Raw genomic sequence first — 15,525 nt, 5'->3', positions numbered from 1 at the left:
ACATGGTCCCCCGATCCTACCTGGAGGTTACGTGTACAGAAGCCCCCTCCCTCAATCGAGGAGGACAGCATCTGAAGTTAGTCTGTCGCATGATCAAAATCTGGAAAAGAATTGAGGAACATTGTTGTTGAGATGAATGGCAAAGAGATCCACCGAGCTGGTGCCCCACTCTGAAGATCTTGTGGGTAATCCCCATGCTGAGAAACCACTCATGTGGTTTCATGATCCTGCTCAGCTTGTCTGCCAGACTGTTGTCTTTCCCCACCAGGTATATACAACCCGAAAGCCCAATGTGACATTTTGACAGCCTCCTGACGCTGCTTGTTCACATAATACATGGCAACCCGATTGTTCATTTGACAAGAACAATTTGGTTTGTCAGCCGACCTCTGAAAACCTTTAGAGTGTTCCAAATCATCCATAGCTCTAGGAGGTTGTTCTGATAACTGGATTCCTGAGTAGACCATACTCCCCGGGTGTGAAGCCCATCTACATGGGCTCCCCACCCTAGAGTGGATGCATCCATAGTAAGAATTTTCTGGGGTGGAGGAATTTGGATTGGGAGTCCCAGGCTCAAATTGGGCCAAATTGCTCACCAGTGGTGACCAGGTAAGCCCCTAGCCAGATGTTTCCTGCACTCCTTCTGCTTACTGGCCAACATGCAAAATTGAGCAGCCTGCTGCTGAGAGAGTGCCTGCAAATTCTAACATTGCCAACAAAGCATCCTTGTCTGGGGGAGTCAAGGTAGGACTTTGTACTCCTGGTGCTCTTGAAAGTAGATTTGACCAACATGGAATGGTGAAGCAACTGCACCTTCTCGAATCCCGGAGCCTTTTGGACTCAATTAGTCCACCTTCTTTGGAATAACCTATACAGAGAAACGGGTTTCCCAATGTCTCATCTTCGCATCCCTCAGGATGACATGAACACGAACCTTCACTGAGTCCCTAGGCAGAAAATCATAGTCTAAGAACCCCATTAAATAAGCCCTGGGATTATCCTCCAGTTCCAACTTAAAAAGGGATGGTGGATGCCATCTCTCGTAAAAAAATTAGCAAAAGGAGAAATCCTCTGGAGAGGATTTCTCTCTCGTGTGGTGGGGAGGGGTCTGAAGGTAGGCCCAAAAACCTCTGCATAGTCATCAGGCTCTTCCTCAAACACCCAGGAACAATCCATCTCAGATTCAGCGTCATAAGCCTGGAGAGTCCTCACTCCTCACCTGCCTCGGTCTGCTGGCATGGTCAAGTTCACCATATGGGCGCTGAGATGAAGCCAATTCCCCCAATCGGCTGGAGACGGTGACTGCATCGGATGGTGCCGGTGTTGACAACTGCCCAACAAGTAAAGCATGGGCCTCTAGGATGGGCTGGAGCATCTCCACAGTCAGCACAGGCACCCTTGATACCTCGTGATCCCATAAGGCATCCCAGAAGCAACGCACAGATCTGTTCCTCGATGGCAGGCACTGGCAAAGGTGGGGGGAGCATGGTGTAGGTGTCTGTGTCAAACTGAGGAGGGGGTTCTGGCTTTGGGAAGACTGGTAGGTCGGGCCCGCTACCACAGAGGGAGAGTGATCCTCACAGCACCAATGTTTCTCGGGTGCTGACAATGTCAACACCCCGGAACTCCTGGCACTATGCTTTCAGGACTGATGCTTCTTTTTATTTGCCCAGTGTTTGGCATTGGGGCCAAAGAGGATGCTGCTGAATCCAGACCTTCCTCTGTGTCAGGTCAGCTCGACCTGTGGGCCCGCTACCAGCGCTCAACGTTGAGGCTGGCAAAGACCTATTCGGTGCTGCAACATCACACCAGTGTCTGTTGCAGCTCCTGAGGCCATAGGGATAGATGCTCTTGATACAGATGTTAATGAATCTGACTTCTGGAGAACAAAGAGCCTCTTCTTTCAGACTACCTGGATTTCATAACCCTCATCTGCATTTTAGCACAGAGTTAGAGGATCATGATCCCTTCCCAGTCACTTGAGGCACTCCTCATTGGGGGGGGGGGGGGGGGGGGGGGGTCGATGACAAACATGGTCCAAGTGTACAAAATACAGTTTTTGAACCCACTGGCCAGCATCAGGAACATCGAGGGAAGACTCAATGGTGCAGGAAGGAAAAATAAACAGTCCTGGTTGGGAGCTCAGGTCTAAAAACTGCCATGGGCCACAAAAATTAGAAAGTAAATAGAAGTACCAAAAAGCTAAAGGAAGGAAGAGGATAACGGGTCAGATTCCCCAAAGGGAAATCAAACTACAGAGGAGGAAGGCACAAAGAAAAAGATCCTGAACAGAATCACACCATAAGTAAAACACATCTTGTCAGCTCCGTGAAGAGAAAAAGACTGGCGGTCATATGTGATTCCAGAAAGTGGAAAAGCATTCGTGCATGCATGGTACAGGCCTACCAAAGGCTTCTTAAAGTGATAGGTTCACTGGGTAGCATCTGCACTGGGGCTCCATCAGGGACCTCACCCACAAATGAGAAACTAAATCCTGCATGTCCTCAGAGAAGAAAGAGATTTCACGGTCCTCATCTTTACATTTTGTTAGTCTGCTCTGTGTTTTAACTTTCCCAGTTGGTTAATAAAACAGATCAAGGAAATGTATTTGTTTCCCACTTTTCCCAGTATCCAACTCACAGAAAATACTGTTCTTAATAATCCAACATGAGCAAAATCAATGACAAGACCAAACTATTTTGCTAACAGCCACAAAATAGAGTTGAATGGGAAATAGGGGTAGGGGCCTGGAGCAGCCCGAGGTAAGGCATAGGGTAATTCTCAGTACCAAAGAGATGTGGAAGATGCACATTCATACTGTGTCCTGCTGTGACTGAATCATGATACAACAGAACAGTGTTAAAAATCTTTTGTGTCCCTGAACCCATAATCGTGCCCAAATAAAGGTTGTGTGACTCCTTGAAGGTACAGAATAATGCAACTATGAAGAGGCCACCCAGGTCACAACCCCAAATTTGAGTTTTGTGACCTTATTTTGGGTCCAGACTCAAGAGTTTGGGAAGCTCTACATTAGAAGAAACAAGTTTCAAAGATGCCTCTCTCTTATCAAAGCAGGTTCTATCTAGCTCAGTGCAAGCTTCCTAAAAAAATAACCCAAATTATAGTTAATATTTTAATGCACAATAGATACACTTCTCTGCTTATGTCAAGCACATTAATCCTTGTGCTAGAAAATGTGAATACATACAAACTCAATATGCCATGGGAAAAACAAAACAAAAACAAATGAACAGCTTGTGCTCCACAGCCATCTAGCTTGAAAGGCAGGGCCGTCTCCAGCAACCTGCAAAACAGGTTTAATATTCAGCCAGATCTACCATCTGTGGTTAGTCACATCATATTACTCCCTCAGCAGTACTCAAGGTCCAGAACTCAAAGGGTACAAATGGGCCCATTTCTCATGGTATCCATATTGCATATGGATGGGACGAATTTCCATATAAACGTTATAATTTACATAACAATCAAATCAAGATGCCCACAAATGATTACCCTAGAAAGCTGCCCTTCAACACTCCAGACCATCTCCCAATGTCTGTAAGGGGTAAAAACACACTTACAATTGCTGAGCACTTCCATAAAATCTTCATGAGCATTAGTACTATCAGAGCAAAGAACTCTATATGCAAGTGTCTTTTACTTGGTTGATACAGTGATATAGTTGATACAGTGATCAATCTTAATTCAGATTGATTCTATTCTATAACAGGGGCAGATTCTCTGCTCTGGCCTTCCCAGGCTCACGTTTCAGCCATGTTTGAAGGTTGAGTGGAGCCAGATTGCTTGTAAATCCAACAGATTCAGAATGGCTTTTCTGTGTCATCAGACATACGATTCACTCACTGCATGTGTATGGAAGAAACAGCAGCCCATCACTTGTTAAAAAGGAAAAGCAGGCCTCCATTAGTCCACTTCTTAGCTAGCGCTAAAGAGCCTTGCTTGTTTTGCCTAAGTCAGCAACACATGGAGTTTTTCCAGAAAAAAAAAATCTAAATTTTACCAAACCGTGCCAATTATTTAACCTGCTGCTAGAAAAATGACTAGAAATTAGAAGGTCACCATTGTTTATCTTCAATTAGTTCAAGTATAGTTTCCACAGGGTTTTCACAAGTGCTGCATTTTCAACACTTTAGTCAAACCAACTCCCTTCATTAGAACTGTAAATAAAGGCTCCAAACACCTCAAAAAACTATACAGCATCTTCATTTTCTGGCAGTGTTATAAATTTTATGAGGGCATAAAACATTCAGAGAATTCTGATCAACAGAGATGTTCCAACTTCCACTTGAATAAGTGGCTAACAGTTAAGACGGCCTGTACAGACATCGCTTGTGAAGGAGACTGACATTTCCATAATAATCCCAAGACAACTCTTATAACTAGCTCCTTGACCTACTGACTTGCTGTTCCTCCAAATTCTCTATTTTTAATCATATATAATAACGGAAAATCAACATCTCATCTCAGAGTTTGAATAATTAAGCAACACAGAGGTCCGTAACAAAAGTTCTCTAGAAGCCTCAGAAACAAGGTTTCTAATCCAAATGCAAGACACATTTCAGTTTATGACACGAGACAAATAAGGATATAAAACAGCACCCCATATCCTTTACACTAACAAATTCTTTCAGCTTAAAAATGATTTTTAATGTAATAAAAAAAAAATGGCAACCATAAAAAATGTTTTCTAAAATCTGTGCAGGAAGGAAAGGCAGAAAGTAATAAAACATGTCAGTGCAGATGTTGTCTTTAATGGAACAATGCAACTGGATACTTTAGAGTGTGATACCCTGTATAGCCAATCTCCTACAACACTATCAAATTCTTTGGTCAAGCCTATACCGAGGGTCTGGTTTTCAGATGTCCTCCTTGTATAATTAGCTCTTAGACTACATATATGTAAGTATGTGAAACAAATTAAACAGCATATGTTTATCCTGAAAATCTGTCTTGATTCTGTTTCTCAAGGAATGGAATTAAACCCTCAGACTGTTCACTTCCATGAATTGAAAAAGACATCTAAATATTCACCATTATTGATAAAATGGACCTAAGTACGAACAAATGCCAAATCACCAGGCCATTGAACACCACAGAAGCAGCGGGGGAAAAATGTTGCCATGTCTGGAAGCTACCTGGGTATAAAGAAAAAACACTGGAATTCACATTCTTTAACTACCAGTATAAATTTTATTACAGAACTGGCATCCTTAACAACATAAACATCTCCAAAGCTTTCAAGTACAGTATACTGTAAAACAAAACAAAAAGCTTTATAAACAGCATACGCTCTTTCCTTATTTTTATCTTTAATATGAATGCACAGGAAATAAAACCTGCATATACTGGGTCTCCAATGCAAGAAAATCTGTATCATGCATATTGGGGATTACTCTGAAAACCCAACAGAGGGTCAGAGGGTCAGGTTTGAGAAGCCCAGACATGATATGGTTATTTAGAAAGAACACACTTACCATCACTTGTTATACTCTATGTTGAAAGCACCTATTTTCATGAAATATCTAGATTCTGGAATACTTCATTCTTGTCAGACAGTGAAAATTTAATATATTTAGTCATAGTGTAATGCCCTGACAAGGCAAAACATCTAATTTACAGGCAAAAAATAAAAAGCAGGTACCTTATTACAGCAGAGAGGAAAAAGCAACCTTTTCCAGTGAAATCAAATCCAATCAACCAGTATCTTCTAAGGCTTGGAAATCCAAATACCACTCTGAATGCCTGCCTTCTGCTTCCTTTTACTTAAAGGCTTCTTAATGCATGCTGACTCAAAGACGGGTAGGTAGGTGTTATGCAGTCGAGGTAAACACTTCATTACACGTACCCCCATTGGCTCACGTCTGACTCATATCTCCCTCAGCTTCCCCACGTTTTTATCCACAGCTCCAAAAGGAAGAAAAGGAAGCAGAGCATGCACGACCATACATGCACTCAAGCTGCTAACCAGCAACTCTAAGGAACAGGAATTACCAAGGAGATCTCCTCCTCCTCTTTGTTCCCTAAGCACTGGAACGCAGCATTCTTGTCTAGCCTAAAATCATTTGTTCAACATGAGAAATAGTTCATCTGATTTTTCACATCCTTCTACTTTTCCCTAAGATTCTCATTTGCTCTGGATATTTCCTGTTAAATCAGATCCATTATTGACCCAGCTTTCACCCTCATTGATTAGGGTTGTTTTACCACAGTTTCTACATTCTGGTATCTATTTACAAATAGGGGTCAGCCAGAGAGGGTCATGGAGTTATGTGCAGAGACTCAGTCAGGGGTCCTTATCTGCACAGATGACAAAAAGCAGGACCATGCACAAAAACCTCAGTGCTGGCCCTGTTTATGCACTGGTGCTGCTACAGCACCTCTCCTTCTGTTACAGGAAAGGCCTCCTGGAACCAACTAAGAACTCCAGAACCTAGTGTTCAGAAAACCTGAAGCTAATGTATACTCTTAGTAGGATGGGGTTCAGTGGGTGTGCTACTGTAGTGGGAGCTGTCACAGCAGCTCTATGGGATTGTTCCAAAGGATAAATCTTCCTGCTTGAAAGACTATCACTACTATCCAGCAGCCTGGCTGGGGAATTAAGAACAGATTACAGCACTTGCTTTTCTATTATGTTACTGAGGAGATACTAGAAGGCAAGTTTTTTAAATTTCTACTTTAGAAACACTGACCACTGTAAAACAAAATCAGAAACCCTCTTTATTAAAAACATTCCCAATATTTAGAAAAAATTATTGAATACTGGAAAAATACTCTCTATTACTCTCACTTCTCCCTTTGTGTAGCTTTTCTGCATATATTACTGCTTACATATAACTGATTACATAAACATGTATTTGAACCGGTAAAACAGGTACAGATTTCTTTTGTACCCTCTAATCACCCTAAATTATAAACACCTAAACACAGAATCCCTAATCTAAATCTATATAAAACTGGGGACTGATGTGTTGATCTCACCAGATCCCATGCAGTGATCACAATTACATATCATGTATATTTTCGGTAAAGATGAATGCAGCACAAACTGGTGAGCACTACAAGGAGAAGATGCTGAAAACCAGGGAGGCCTAGCCATCATGTATGTAAAATTATATAAAATAAAATATTTACTGCCATAAAGAAGACAGATTATCAAGAAAGCATATATATTACATGAAATACAGGCAAACTGACACTTCAAAGAATCCAGAGAGTACTGCAGTTTTAAAGGCATCAGCTTCAAACCTTAGAACATAAGAATAGCCATAGTGGGCCAGACCAATGGTTTATCTAGCCCAGTATCCTACTTTCAACAGCGGCCAATCCAGCTCACAAGTACCCAAATAGTAGCAAGAGATTCTATGCAACCAATCCCAGGGCAAGCTGTGCTTACATTGCTTTCTGTTTTCTTCATTCAGATCTTTTTTCCACATTCTGAAAGATGTTGTTTTGGCTCTAATTGCCTCTTTCACTTCTTCCTTTAAACCGGCTGGCTGTCATTTTTTCTTCTTTCTACTTTTATTAATACATGGAATACATCTGTTCTGGGCTTCCAAAATGGTATTTTCAAACAATGTCTATGGCCGATTTAAAGTCCTAACCTACGCAGCTGAGCCTTTCAGCTTTTAACCATTTTCCTCATTTTATCCTTTCGAAAATAAAACGCTGCTACAGTAGATTTCCTTAGTGCTGCACTCTAGTTATTAAATCAAACTTGATCATTTTATGATCACTAATCCCAGTGGACCCAACACTGTTACCTCTTGTACTAAGTCCTGCATCCCACCAAGGACTAGATTTAAAACAGCTCCCCCTCTTGCTAGTTCCTGGACCAGCTGCTCCAAGAAGCAGTCATTTATTATGTCTAGAAACTGTACCCCGCTAGCACTCCCTAATGTGGCATTTAGCCAGTCAATATTGAGATAATTGAAATCACCATTATACTGTTGCCAATTTGCTAACTTTCCTAATTTCTAACATATCTTTATCTGTCTGTTCATTCTGGCCTGACAGACAGTAGTATAGCCCTATGTGTATATTCTTGCCCTTCATGATTGGGATTTCTATCCATAAGGATTCCACATTGCTATTTCAAGCAGAATTTTTCTTTTGTTTGACTCAATTCCCTCTTTAGCATACAATGCAACCCCCCCCCCCCCTTTCCAATTTGATCTACCTCTTCACTTAGGGCTATACACTAACTCTCCAATCTTATTTTTTAGGCTTCTATCATTTGTATACAGATACTTCAAAGTGTGTTTTTTTTTCCATGCATCTACAAGTTGCTTAGAAGTGAACAGGAATAATTTACCTTTGCTCTGATCTACCCTTAAACACTCCTGGCTTTTTTTCACTTTTGTTGAAACCTCTCTATTGCGATTCCCTAAATATCCTGTTATAATAGTATCCTTCAAGGATACTGCACTCTGAACCATGCACTCCTGAGCGACTGCTAGCTTTCTCCCCTGTTCTAGCTTAAAAGCTGATCTCCTTTTTAAATGTTAGAACCAGGCTGCTAGCACTATCACAAAGTAAAGGTAAAGTCCATTCTTTTGGAATAGGCTCTCTCTTCCCCAGAATACTGCCCAGTTCCTAACAAATCTAAATCCTTCCTCCCTGCACAGTTGTCTCATCCACACAATGAGACTTCAGATCTTTCCCTGTCTCTTGGGTCCTGTGTGTGGAACACAGAGCATGTCTGAAAATGCTAACCTGGAAGTCCTAGATTTTAGCTTTCTACCTAACAGCCTAAATTGGGCTTCCAGATTCACCCCCCCCCCCCAACACACACACACATCTTCCTGTCGTTGGTACATATATGTACTGAGACAGCAGGCACCGTCTAAAATCTTATCTAGGTGATGCACGAGGTCATAGTAACATAGTAGATGATGGCAGAAAAAGACCTTCACGGTCCATCCAGTCTGCCCAACAAGATAAATTCATATGTGCTACTTTTTGTGTATACCCTACCTTGATTTGTACCTGTCCTCTTCAGGGCATAGACCGTATAAGTCTGCCCAGCACTATCCGCGCCTCCCAACCACCAGCCCCGCCTCCCACCACCGGCTCTGGCACCCAATCTCAGCTAAGCTCCTGAGGATCCATTCCTTCTGAACAGGATTCCTTTATGTTTATCCCAAGCATTTTTGAATTCCGTTACCGTTTTCATCTCCACCACCTCCCGCGGGAGGGCATTCCAAGCATCCACCACTCTCTCCGTGAAGAAATACTTCCTGACATTTTTCTTGAGTCTGCCCCCCTTCAATCTCATTTCATGTCCTCTCATTCTACCACCTTCCCCTCTCCGGAAAAGGTTCGTTTGCGGATTAATACCTTTCAAATATTTGAACGTCTGTATCATATCACCCTGATTCTCCTTTCCTCCAGGGTATATATGTTCAGGTCAACAAGTCTCTCCTCATACGTCTTGTAACGCAAATCCCATACCATTCTTGTAGCTTTTCTTTGCACCGCTTCCATTTTTTTAACATCCTTCGCAAGATACGGCCTCCAAAACTGAACACAATACTCCAGGTGGGGCCTCACCAATATCTTATACAGGGGTATTAAAACCTCTTTTCTTCTGCTGATCACACCTCTCTCTATACAGCTTAGCAATTTTCTAGCTAGGGCCACCGCTTTGTCACACTGTTTCATCGCCTTCAGATCCTCAGATACTATCACCCCAAGATTCCTTTCCCCGTCCATACCTATCAGACTCTCCCCGCCTAACACATACGTCTCCATTGGATTTCTACTCCCTAAATGTATCACTTTGCATTTCTTCGCATTGAATTTTAATTGCCAAACGTTAACCTTTCTTCTAGCTTCCGCATATCGTTTTTCATGTTTTCCACTCCCTCCGGGGTGTCCACTCTGTTGCAAATCTTGGTGTCATCCGCAAAAAGGCAAACTTTACCTTCTAACCCTTCGGCAATGTCACTCACAAATATATTGAATAGAATCGGCCCCAGCACCGATCCCTGAGGCACTCCACTACTCACCTTTCCCTCCTCTCCATTTACCACCACCCTCTGGCATCTGCCCGTTAACCAGTTCCTAATCCAGTTCACCACTTCGGGTCCTATCTTTAGCCTGTCTAGTTTATTCAAGAGCCTCCTGTGGGGAACAGTGTCAAAAGCTTTGCTGAAATCTAAGTAGATTATGTCCGTAGCACGTCCTTGATTTAATTCTCCGGTCACCCAGTCAAAGAATTCAATGAGATTCGTTTGGCACGATTTCCCTTTGGTGAAACCATGTTGTCTCGGATCTTGCAGCTTATTTGCTTCTAGGAAATTCATTATCCTTTCCTTCAGCATCGCTTCCATTACTTTTCCAATAATCGAAGTAAGGCTTAACGGCCTGTAGTTTCTGGCTTCTACCCTATCACCACTTTTGTGAAGAGGGACTACCTCCGCCGTTCTCCAATCCTACAGAACCTGTCCCGTCTCCAAGGATTTATTAAACAAATCTTCAAGAGGACCTGCCAGAATCTCTCTGAGCTCCCTCAATATCCTGGGGTGGATCCCGTCTGGTCCCACTGCTTTGTCCACCTTTAGATTTTTAAGTTGTTCATACACACTCTCTTCTGTGAACGGTGCTATATCCATTCCATTCTCACATGTACTTTTGCCAGTCCATTGCGGTCCTGCTCCAGGATTTTCTTCTGTGAAAACAGAACAAAAGTATCTATTTAGCAAATTTGCTTTTTCTTCATCATTATCTATATAGCGGCTCGCAGCATCTTTCAGTCTCACAATTCCCTTTATAGTCTTCCTCCTTTCACTAATATACCTGAAGAAAGTTTTGTCACTCCTCCTTACATTTCTAGCCATTTGTTCTTCCACATGCGCTTTCGACAGACGTATCTCTCTCTTGGCTTCTTTCAGTTTCATCCGGTATTCCTCCCCGTGTTTCTGTTCTTGAGTTTTTCTGTATTTCAGGAACGCCAACTCTTTAGCCTTTATTTTCCCATCCACTTGTTTGGAGAACCATATCGGTTTCCTTTTTCTCTTGCTTTTATTTACTCTCCTTACATAAAGGTTTGTGGCCCTATTTATAACTTCTTTCAGCTTTGACCACTGTCCTTCCACTTCTCGTACATCCTCCCATCCCATTAGCTCCTTCCTCAGGTATTCCCCCATTTTACTAAAGTCAGCATGCTTGAAATCCACGACTTTGATTTTTGAGTGGCCACTTTCCACTTTAGCTGTCATATCAAACCAAACCGTTTGATGGTCACTGCTGCTCAGGTGGGCACCCACTCGGACATTTGACACACTATCCCCATTTGTGAGCACCAGATCCAGCGTCGCTCCCTCCCTCGTGGGTTCCATCACCATTTGTCTGAGCACAGCACTTTGAAAAGCATCCATGATCTCTCCACTTCTTTTCGATTCCGCAGAAAGAACTTTCCAATCTACATCCGGCAGATTGAAATCTCCCAGCAACAGCACCTCTCTCTTCTTTCCCAACTTATGGATATCTGTGACCAGATCTTTATCTAGATCATCCAATTGTGTCGGAGGTCTGTAGACAACACCCACATGTACAGAGGTTTTATCATCACTTTTTAAGGTGATCCATATCGCTTCTTCCTTTCCTCAGGTCCCTGACATTTCAGTTGCCTCGATGTCATTTCTCATATACAGAGCTACTCCTCCACCTTTTTGACCCTCTCTATCCTTCCTAAATAGATTATAGCTCGGTATGTTTGCATCCCATTCATGGGAACCATTTAGCCACATCTCCGTGATTGCAACAATGTCTAAGTCTGCCTCCAACATCAGGGCTTGAAGGTCATGAACTTTATTGCTTAGACTGCGAGCATTTGTGGTCATCGCTTTCCATCTACATTTTCTGGTACGTGTTTCAACATTTGTGATTTGGGGGTGTTTTTTTGTCTTTGGGTACCTTCAAATCTTCATACCACGCAGGGAAGTAACCAAGCGATCCTCATGCCCACCAGCCCTCCCCCAGGTATCTACATGCCTAATGACTGGATCTCCAACTAATACGGCTGTCCTAACCCTTCTCTCCTAGGCAGAAGCCCCTGGAGAGACAACCTCGGTTTAAGAGGATATTGTATCCCGGGGAGGGGGGGGAGCAGGTCCTGGCTACAGAATCACTTCCTGCCTCTCCAAGGTGATGTTTTCCCTTCAGATGACCTTTCTCCTCCATGGCAGCACACAGGTTATCTCTGTAGGCCTCCGCCAAATATCTGTCTGCCTCAGCTCCTCCAAGTCTGCTACTCTAGCCTCCAGGGGCTGGATCCATTCTCCGAGTGCTAGGAGCTCTCTGCACCAAGTACACTCATATAACCTCTCACCAACTGGGAAATAATCAAACATGTGACACTTGGTGCAAAGGACTGGAAAGCCCCCATCTCACTGCTGGACTACTGTCTGCATCTTATTATTGGCTACAGGGAGTGGAGGAGTGGCCTAGTGGTTAGAGCACTGGTCTTGCAATCCAGAGGTGTCCGGTTCAAATCCCACTGCTGCTCCTTGTGATCTTGGGCAAGTCACTTAATCCTCCATTGCCTCAGGTACAAACTTAGATTGTGAGCCCTCCTGGGACAGAGAAATATCCAGTGTACCTGAATGTAACTCACCTTGAGCTACTACTGAAAAAGGTGTGAGCAAAATCTAAATAAATAAATACTGACAATTTCTGGTCGCTAATGTGGAGTAGGAATTTGTAGACTGAAATGCCCTATAATTGTTAAATATGTTGTAGGCTATTTTATTATTTGTATTGTTATTTTCAGGTTCCCCTCTATAGTCCTAAGTAGACTATTTCTAAGAGTTAATTACTGGGTGACAGAGATACCCTAATTAACTTTCAAGCCTTCTAATTGGTTCAAGGGCCTATAAATCAGAGATCAGGCCAGGGGTGGGTGGGAGTGGGGCGCTGGGGTAAGTGGGAGGGAATTAAAACTCTAAATTGAGGTTTCCTGTGACTATCAGCTCTGCTCTACACTGATGCTATGGCAAACTCTAAAATAGCCCCTTAACTGCTAGCCTATGGAACTGTAAGAGAGACTTTAAATACTAACCAAACAAAAAGAAAAACCCATTCTTTAAGCTGCCCTTGCTAAATAAGCAGCGTAACTTAAAAATAGAGACACAGATTACATTTTTAAATCTAAACCTATTTTTCCCCAAGTTTAAAAGCAATTTCCTAGCAAATAACTTACCAATTAAGTTCTTTCCTGCTCTGGAAGTCCTCTCACAGCACCTGTTCTTGTGGCTCCTACATCGTGGAATGATTTCTCTATGGGCTGAATAGTCTTATCAGATGTTCAGGGCAGGTTTGAAAACCTCTTTCAATAAGCTTACTGGTTAGGTTTTAATTTTATGGCTTCTGCCTAGGACCACTTGGAGGCAGATAGTGTATATATATTCACAAGTAGGTTGGTACCAGCTGCAGCGATGACTGTGCTTCTCTGATGAATGATCTTGTTTGAATGATTTCTATATCCTATTTAAATATAAAGTTCCTTTCTATTTATAACTTTAGTTGTTCACAACTTTGACCTGTATATTTCAGTAAAGTTAGTTAAGTAAATAACAATAAACCATAAAGCACAACCTTTTCAGAAGCTAGAAAATGTTAAAGGACATCTTTAATAGCCTATGACTGACAGCTCAGTGAACAATCAAAGAAGTGTTTCACAGTATGTTAATTTTTATAAATTTATTTTAAAAAGTGTATTCTTAAACCAGTTTGAAAATCCCAAGCAACAAAGAAACATTACAGCAGACAAGGGTCAAAAGGCCCATCCAATCTGCCCATCCTGAGTAACTGCTAACTCTTTCTTTCCTAAAGGATACCACGTCTTTCCTACACTTTCTTAAATTCTGACACAGTCCTCGTCTCCACGACCTCCACCGGGAGGCCATTCCACGCATCCACCACCCTTTCCATGAAACAGTATTTACTTAGGATTCCTCCTAATTCTATTTCCTCTTAACTTCACCATATGCCCCCTCATTCCAGAGTTTTCCTTCATTTGAAAAAGGCTCACCTCCTGTATATTAACGCCACTGAGGTATTAAATGTCTCTATCATATTCCCTCTCTCCCAGTGTATACATGTTGAGGCTCCTAAACCTGTCCCTATGTGTTAGATATGAAAGAAGTAAATTAAAAGAATTTAAAAATGGACAAAAACAAAAATATGATTACAGAATGGATGGGAAGTGTAAACATTGTCATCACAAAGATCTGCACACAACATTAAAATACACACATTTATCTTTGACAGCATGCATAATCATAACGCCGTGTTAACTTTTATTTTAGGAGTGGTCAACCTGAACCACCCCTAAATTAATAAATGAGAACATATAGGTGCATAAGGGTGAGACTAGCCACACACATACAGTGTGCAATATGTGAACTGTGTGCATGATCAGTGTTCTCTCCAGAAATATCTGCTTGCTAGGTGACACGAGTAGAGGCAGAAAAATACTTTATCTGGTATTATAACATTTTCTGTTAAATGGGTAGTCAGTAAAATTAGTTGGATGACATGCCAACTGAAAAGGTCCTGAAGAGAAGATACATGCATCTCTTAAGGGAAACCAACATTCACAGCACATATTGCAAGAGTGTTATAATGTGTTCATTTAGGACTGTTTTCCTCTAATACACAAAAAGGAAAAAAATCCTGCTAGAAATAACATGGAGGTCTACAGGCATCCTAGATATCATTTAAGATCATGGGTGCAGAACAGAGAGGGGATGGGGCTTGATATACTGCCTTTCTGTGGTTACAATCAAAGCGGTTTACATATTATATACAGGTACTTATGTACCTGGGGCAATGGAGAGTTAAGTGACTTAAACAGAGTCACAAGGAGCTGCAATGGTCCCTTAATTATAGACAGAGAACTGGATATAACCCACAGACGTCATTTTTCCAGTCCACCATACTTTTCCTGGCTGATTGTGGACCATGGAAGATAAATTTTATTTCACGCAGGATAATAGCAAAGGCAGCAAGATTGGCAGTACTCTCATGCTTCATCATCTGAAGATGGCAATAAAGTACTACTACTACTTATTTCTATAGCACTGTAAACTTAGCTGGGAAAGACCATCCCCCCCAACCCCTGCCTCTCTCAGTAATTTGAAATATTCTACCTGGCCCTTCTCTTGTAATGTCTAGGGACTTCTGGTATAAAGCCCTGTGATTCAAATATAAATCCAGCAAGAAAACCAGCATAGATCTCGGCAAACTGGCAATTTAAACATGCTGTAGTGAGGAGCCACAATAGGAGCTCAAAAGAACTGTTTCTAGCAATAGACAGGGTTGTCAGCTTGCTGGTGAGATGTTTAGAGTATCTGGTGCTCCATGTCATTGCTGCCACTACGGTGACAGAATTAGAATTTAGTTCTAACAGTACTACTACTACTACTATTATTATTAAACATTTCTATAGCGCTACTAGACTTACGCAGCGCTGTCTAACACGGCCAATAGCATGTGCCTGCA

The 15,525-nt window shown here is 42.0% G+C and overlaps 1 protein-coding gene across 2 annotated transcripts in view; it reads right to left on the bottom strand.

The window, feature by feature from the left end:
* The window catches only part of PELI1 (pellino E3 ubiquitin protein ligase 1), a 170,913-nt gene that overhangs the window by 105,432 nt on the left and 49,956 nt on the right, over window positions 1–15,525 (bottom strand). Inside the window, exon 1 of one of the 2 annotated variants that reach the window (XM_030196148.1) lies at window positions 5,663–5,795. The exons of the other annotated variant lie outside the window; for it this stretch is intronic. The gene's annotated coding sequence lies outside the window, so the exon portion shown is untranslated. Of the gene's footprint in view, window positions 1–5,662; window positions 5,796–15,525 lie in introns of those variants that run through there. 2 annotated transcript variants of the gene reach the window in all.

This window comes from Microcaecilia unicolor, chromosome 3 (assembly GCF_901765095.1).
Source record: "Microcaecilia unicolor chromosome 3, aMicUni1.1, whole genome shotgun sequence".
NCBI classification, from domain to species: Eukaryota; Metazoa; Chordata; class Amphibia; order Gymnophiona; family Siphonopidae; genus Microcaecilia; species Microcaecilia unicolor.
Note: the sequence above shows the minus strand (reverse complement) of the source record. Positions and strands in the feature narration are given on the sequence as shown.